The 7,184-nt window shown below is 43.2% G+C and overlaps 1 pseudogene; it reads left to right on the forward strand.

Moving 5' to 3' along the window:
- Positions 1-579, forward strand: part of LOC123157186 (poly [ADP-ribose] polymerase 1-like) — a 16,058-nt pseudogene extending 15,479 nt beyond the window's left edge.
- Positions 580-7,184: the final 6,605 nt, after the last annotated feature.

Consider the following 7,184-nt stretch of genomic DNA (forward strand, 5'->3'; position numbering starts at 1 on the left):
GGTCTAGCCGTCGGCATAGTTTCAAACTAAGCCGACGGCTAGACCGTCGGCATAGACCTGCCACGTGGCGAGCAGGCGTTGGTCAGCACTTGACGGCGGCCGTCGTTAGGCGATAACGTTGCCGATGGCCCCGGCCGTCGGCATAGATGTACGAACACCGTGGGGATAGGGCCTATGCCGACGGCCTCCCTGGCTACGCCGACGGATATGTTGCCGACGGCTCTATGCCGACGGGGGGCCGTCGGCATAGGCCTGTCCCGACGGCCAGTCAGGGCTATGCCGACGGCCCTGGCCGTCGGCATAGGGTGCGATTCCGGTAGTGCTACGAGAGTAGAGTTGGACTGTTAGTTGAAGAATCTTCTTTGGTGTCAGTACTCAGTAGCTAGTCTGCACTGTTGCATATGCAATGGCATCGGTAAACTATTCCGTAGCTTAAGGTAGGTTGTGCTGCTCTCGCATTTGATCCGTTTTGGGAATATGGCATGGGCATCGGGTGTGAGTGGCGCAAGTAACCCCCCGCGTTGTTGTCCCCTGTTGATGATGGATGCTCAATCTTTAGGAACTGCTGCTTTTCCTGATGTTTGCTTTGCACACGTCAACTATTGCCGTTCTGCATTATGCTTTGCACGTACTTATATTTCAACTTAAATCGATGTTGTACTATTAGAGGTAGAGCAGCCAACCGTGTGAAAACGTGTGCACACACACACAACACACACTTCAGCAATTGTCCAAAGTAACGGTTGCAACTGGATCTCCCATGAGCGTTGCAGATCGAAGAATTGGTGCGAACGGTAAATTCTGTCAGTCTTGGCCGCTTGATCGTCGACAGTCTAGAGTGCAGTTTTCCTTCAGAGTCTTGGTCGTCTGATCGGACTGTCATGACAACCACCCTCATTTTGAGTCTGGTTATGACGATGACCCTCGGTTTGAGTCTATCTGAGGCCCCTCAAGTCTGAAATTCAGGCAAATTTTTTCCTTTCCGAGCCAAATAAGGATGCTCCCAAGTCTGGAAGGTTTCCACATGGTTGGGCCATGGTGCTAACCACCTCCTGCTGTTCCCCTCACAACCCTTCTCTGTCAAAGCTTCAGGCTTCGAACCCCTTGGAGCCGGCACGGTTTGGTCTTGCATCCATCCGTGCTCCACGGTTCAGTCAGAGTTCTGCCTGCCGCTGAGGAATTAGGACGTCTGCTCATCCTTGCACTGCAACTTGAATTTCCAATGTATCGCATTTCTAAAACATGTCCTCGTTCAGTTGCTGGAGCCACTCTTTGTATTGGTCATATTCACTCTCTCTATTGACTTGTCCATATTGTATGCAATGGTCACACATCTACTGCAGTTTCGAGCATTGGTTATGCTACACGAGGGAGCTAGTTATTTATAGATATGGTGTAAGTGAGACTTCATTGCTTCATCAAACTTCACAGGCTTGCCTTTTATTTTCTTCCTTAAAGTGTAGCCAAAGTTGTCGAGGAATTAATATCTCTAAGGCTCATCCAATATATGCAGCTTTGACATGCCACAAGTTGGGATCCATCTTGGTTATCAAAATAGGGTCCATGTGTCTACAAACAAAACTAAGATGTCCCCAGTCGCTTCTCTCTCCATTGCCTACCCACAAAGTCTTTTTTCTCTTGCAGAAGCTCATTTTTCTACACCGTCGGTGCTCTTAAACCATTACATACAAGCAACCTAGGCTGAATGGTGTTTGCTAAAAGGAAAAATAACTAACTAACCTTTGTGATTGAACTGACTGCCACTTACTTCTTGGGGTTTATTAGTTTTCTCCTCGAAACGACCAAATAATAATAATTGTTGCACCAAACACATGCGTATAAATCAACAAAATATTTGAATCCAAACGATTTTGAAATATCAGTTTATTATTGATACTAATCAATACAGTCTCATAAACGGTTCCTTCGGATTGATTATGAATCTTCGCGTATTCGACGTAATCATTCACGGCTATATGTAGTAACCAGGCGTGTCTATGCAAGGCTTGTGAGATGCACCCCACTATGCTATCTGGGGTCGAATAATGATGTTCTTGCTTTATAATCACATTTATCCTTATCTTCTGACCTTATTAAAAACAAGAGTTTGAGCCCTACATTATTGATTACTACAGCAATCAAAGTTCTTGCATCAAATATAGAAACACAACACCTACCACACTTTCGAGTATAATGCAACTAGCATTACTTCACGAGGCCCCAACAAAGGACACATGTACTACTACATAATTCAATTTTTAAAACTACAATACCAAATAACTTCTTTTGACATAATGAAATAACTACTAGGATCTTCTCTTCATAGACTACAGAGAGGAAGACCACATGCTGCATTGGTTTATCAACAGAGGCCTTTCTCGTCAAGCAACTTAGAAGTCCTTCCTTGCAACCTGATCCAAATAGCTTTGCCTGACACTAGATTATACTAACATGTAGACGTAATGAGCCCTAGACTAATATCAGTGATGATGTGCTTGAATTAAATAGAAAGAAGGTATTATAGACCTGTATTTGGCATCATTCATCGTTCACAGACCAAAAGATTGGACTCCTATAAAACTAACTTGAAGGTTAGAATGTTGTGCGGTCCTCCCTTATTTATTAGCCCACACAAGCACATATATACTATTGTATTGATGTCCCACCTAGAAGAAAAAATGTTATTACACATAGATCTGGCACTAACCATTCTCAACCTCCTAAAATTCTCATTGAATGTAAAATCCAATTGGTTAAGGCCCCAAACCTGTTAGAATTATTGGAAGAAGATCATTTATAATTTTCCAATAATTCCAAGGATAAAACCTGAATGGTCACATGGTTCATTCATAGATGACAAGAAGGTGTGGACGTTTAGTCTCCCCCATCCTCAAGTGGCGGGTGGAGGCGGAGGAGGAGGACACCCGTTTATGTGTTGTCTTCTCATGCTCTTAGTGGAGTGTGAAAGAACAATACCCGTTCAAAGAAAATTGTGATGATTTCAGCAATCAAAGCCCATGAGTAGACACATACGACCTAAAATTTTTGACAACACAATGTTCTATTGATTTTGGTGACGGTCAATAATAGGTTATGTATCATCCTATTATCTATCAATTATTTTTAGGTCTTGTCATCGCTTTGTAAAACATTTCATATGTTTCTTATGATACTTTAATGAAGATGGTTGTGTGCACCGAGTGATGCTTATGACCAATGGGGAAAGGAGGGTCAACCTCATTTCGAAAAAACAAACTTCACAACACGAGAGAAAATATAATTGTTGCTACATTACGGGGCTGTGATAGTGGGTTTAGACGTGTGAACCGCTCAAGCGAGACATCCCAATAAATCAGTAATGATGATTTCGGTCAATTGAATCATTCATGTCGAGGCCTGGAAGAATACACCGTGCCATCATGGTATAATAGATATCAGAGTACCTAGGCTAGCAAATAAAGAAACAAGGTCCTTTGTGTCGATCGAGGCTAAATCCCAAGATTGGTCTATGGCTCCTGCACGCCAATCAGGTTTCTTCTAACATATATACTTGCCACATGCTCACATTTTCATGTCATTTTGTGTCGATCGAGGTTGAAGCTTGATGTTGTTATAATAAAGTCATGCTGCAACCAATGTCCGGATTCAGTTGATTACTCTACCACTAGTTGCATGTCTCAAACTATTGATTGATGCTTGGAAGAAACATTGACTTCTTCAAAATAGGTGCCGCTATCAATTGGATCAAAACGAGAGTGATCCAGTAGCGTACTCCTATGCATTATGCAGCCCGTGTACAATATGAAATAATTTCTGAAAACTAAAAATATATATATATAGGTCGACAACTTTATATCATGTGTTCATATCCCATGTTTTCACTCGTACATGCACAATGCACTATCACCTGCTTTGTCTCATGAAACAAATTAAGCATCATAGTATCCCTCGTTCGATGACTATTCCATCTCTCGAAACATGTAGGGCTTATTTGGTTGGCGTCCTCGCCGTGCCACGCCTTGCTTGGAGCATCGTAGGGATCTGTTGGGAGATTTTTTGGTTGTTGCCGTCAAATGAAAACTTGCTTGCCGAGGCATCCACTGATCCACACATCTTGATTATCGTTGAAGTGTTTGATTTGGAGCTCACATATGTGCGACTGGAACGTTGGCATCGATCTGTCTAGATAGTGATTGGAGGAAACAACAACGACACTACAATGATGCTGCATCTGGTGGAGGAGAAGCTCCACACTTTGAGACGACGCCATCACTTGTGTACTGTGCGAAAGCTCTGACTTCCAGCCACAGAGATGAGGTCCAATGCCCTGCCGGAGCTCTACCTATCGTTGCAAGGAATAATGACATGTCCTCATGATTAAGCTCTAACTCAAATTCCCATTGTATCCCATTTCTAAATTATGTCCACATTCAATCGCCGGTGCCACTCATAGTGTCGGTCATTCTCGGTGTCTCCATAGACTTGTCCATACTGTACGCCATTGTCACACACCTCTATTGTAGTTTCGAGCATTGCTTCTTCGACATCAGGTGAATGAGTATTTATACACATGGTGTAAGTACAAATTTCAGTGCTTCATCAAACTTCACGTGCCTACGTCTTTATTTTCTTTCCTTCAAGTGTAGTCATAGTTGTCAAGGGACTAACATCTCCAAGATGCATTACTGCATCCAATGTGTCCATCTTTGACATGCCACATGCTGGGCTCCTCCTTGGTTATGAAAATAGGGTCCACGAGGTTAAAAGATGTCTCCATGCAAACTACCGGTGGCACTCATCATGTCAGCTATTTTTGCTATCTCCATAGACTTCTCCTTATGCAGTTTCCTGACACATCTCTGTTGTAGTTTTGAGCATTGCTTTTATACTACATAAAAGAAACTAGTTATCTATAGATAGGGTGTAAGTGCACACTTCATTGCTTACAAAACTTCACGTGTCTGCCTTTTTATTTATTGTTCTTCATTCAACTTTACTCTTAGTTATGGATAAACTAACATCTATATGGTGCATTAGGGCATTCAGTATATGCAACCCTGGCACGCCAAAAGTTGGACCCCATCTCAATTATGAAAGTAAGGTCCATGGGCTTAGAATAAAACTATAAAGTCCCCAGACACTTCTCTCTCCATCGTCATCCCGAACACCCTCATTCTTCTTGACAAGCTCGTACTCCCGTCATATCTTTTTGCTACAATGTGGCTGCTCTTACACACTTACATTTAGCAACCTAGCATGGTTGGCGATGGCTCAAAGGAAGAAGAAACAACCTTTGTGATCAGTGACAGATCCAGGAATTGAACTTAGCCGGGGCAGAACATTTAGGTCTAATTTTTTTATGGACAAATGCAAGCACGCTGAACAAATACTTAAAAAATTCAAATACGAAGCTAGATGCACTCGAAAAATGTTCGCATCAGAGGCTTCAAGGGACACTTGATACAGTTGGTGGGGGAGTTCCAAAATATGCAGCAATTGGTTTCATTCTTTTGAAGACTCCCTACATTACAACATCAGAAGAAATTAATTGTTAAATATATGGCGAATTGGCAATATAAGCAGCAATTGCCTTGATCAATTGTAACATATATGGCCATATCAGCAGGCTTCAAAAGGTGTAAACCAAGCACTTATAAAACACATATACTACGTACTGATGCTTTTCCTCTGTGACCATCCGTTCAATAATTGGTACTGAATTGGAGGTCATATTCAGAAGAAAATGGACTGTCTCTGGCTCTGTTGGTCTGTACCTGCTGGCTGCGCTTGCTGATTTTGCAAATTGCAGCTGCCGGCCGTTTGCACAAGCTCGACGCTGTGCCGGTGCCGGTGCCGCTGATGCTTCCTCCCAAGCAGGGTGCTGCATCTTTTGGTTCGCTCGGATCTGGATCAGGTGCCCGGCGGCCGGTGAGGCAGACTTGTGTCTGGCGGAGCTCTGTGGCGGCGAGTCAGCGACGGCTAGGTTACGCAGCTGCCCTCGCTTCCTCGCCCGATTGGGGATTTCCTTCCTGCGATTGCGATTTGGGGCGTGGGTGAATGAGTGGCCGTGCTAGGCTGCTAGCGTTTGGGCTTTGTGCTAGCCCATGTACAACAGAGCCGTTCTGTCATATCTGTGGTAGCCCATGTACAACAAATCGTATTTTTCTTTATACGTGTTTCCGTCTACCCGGGGCGGCCGACCATACTCGCCCCTACCGTGGCGCCGCCACTGTTTGTGATCCAACTAGCTGCCCCCAAATTTCTTAGGGTTTATTTTTTTACTTGAGACAATCACAAACAAAAATACACATCACAAGAAACATGTGCATAAATCAACAAAAATCCTTAGCCCAAATGATTGTGGAAATGTTATTCATCATTGACATTGATTATTATGTACACAAAATGGTTCCCATGGTTTGATACTGAATGAACGATTACCCAGTTTAATTATTTATGTCATTGTATGTAGTCACCATGTGTCTTTATACAAGGTTTACGAGACACCCCACGGTGAAGTGAATAAGGATGTTTTTATTTCTAATGAATTCACATCCAAATGTCTTTGTGTACTATTTAAGAAGAAAGAGTTCGAGCTCTCCAATTTTCATTATAATAGCAATCAAAGTTCTTTCATCAATATAGAACCACAAATTATACCATACACCTGGACATAGCGTAACTAGCTAGGCCCCATGGAAAAACATAGGTACCCATAAAGAATACAAAATAAGACAACCAAAACTGCCAAATAAACTGTACCCTCACAAGGACATAACTATTAGGATATTCTCTACATAAAATCCACAAAGAAAGACCACATGCGTGCATCCCTATCCTCAAGTAAAAGACCTCACTAGTAGAAAACAGGGTTTTGGTCACAGGGCAGTATTCACATTAGTCCCGGTTCAGTCACGAACCGGGACTAATGTGAGCATTGGTCCCGGTTCGTGCGGCTAAGGCATTAGTCCCGGTTCACCTAGGCCCTTTAGTCCCGGTTGGTGCCACGAACTGGGACTAAAGGGTGCGATGCCCATTAGTACCGATTGGTGGCACCAACCAGGACTAAAGGTCTAACCTTTAGTCCCGGTTAGTGCCACCAACCGGTAATAATGGGCTTTGAGGCATTAGTACTGGTTCATGGCACGAACCGGTACTAAAGGTCCCATTTTCAAACTCTACCC

This window comes from Triticum aestivum, chromosome 1D (assembly GCF_018294505.1).
Source record: "Triticum aestivum cultivar Chinese Spring chromosome 1D, IWGSC CS RefSeq v2.1, whole genome shotgun sequence".
Classification (NCBI taxonomy): domain Eukaryota; kingdom Viridiplantae; phylum Streptophyta; class Magnoliopsida; order Poales; family Poaceae; genus Triticum; species Triticum aestivum.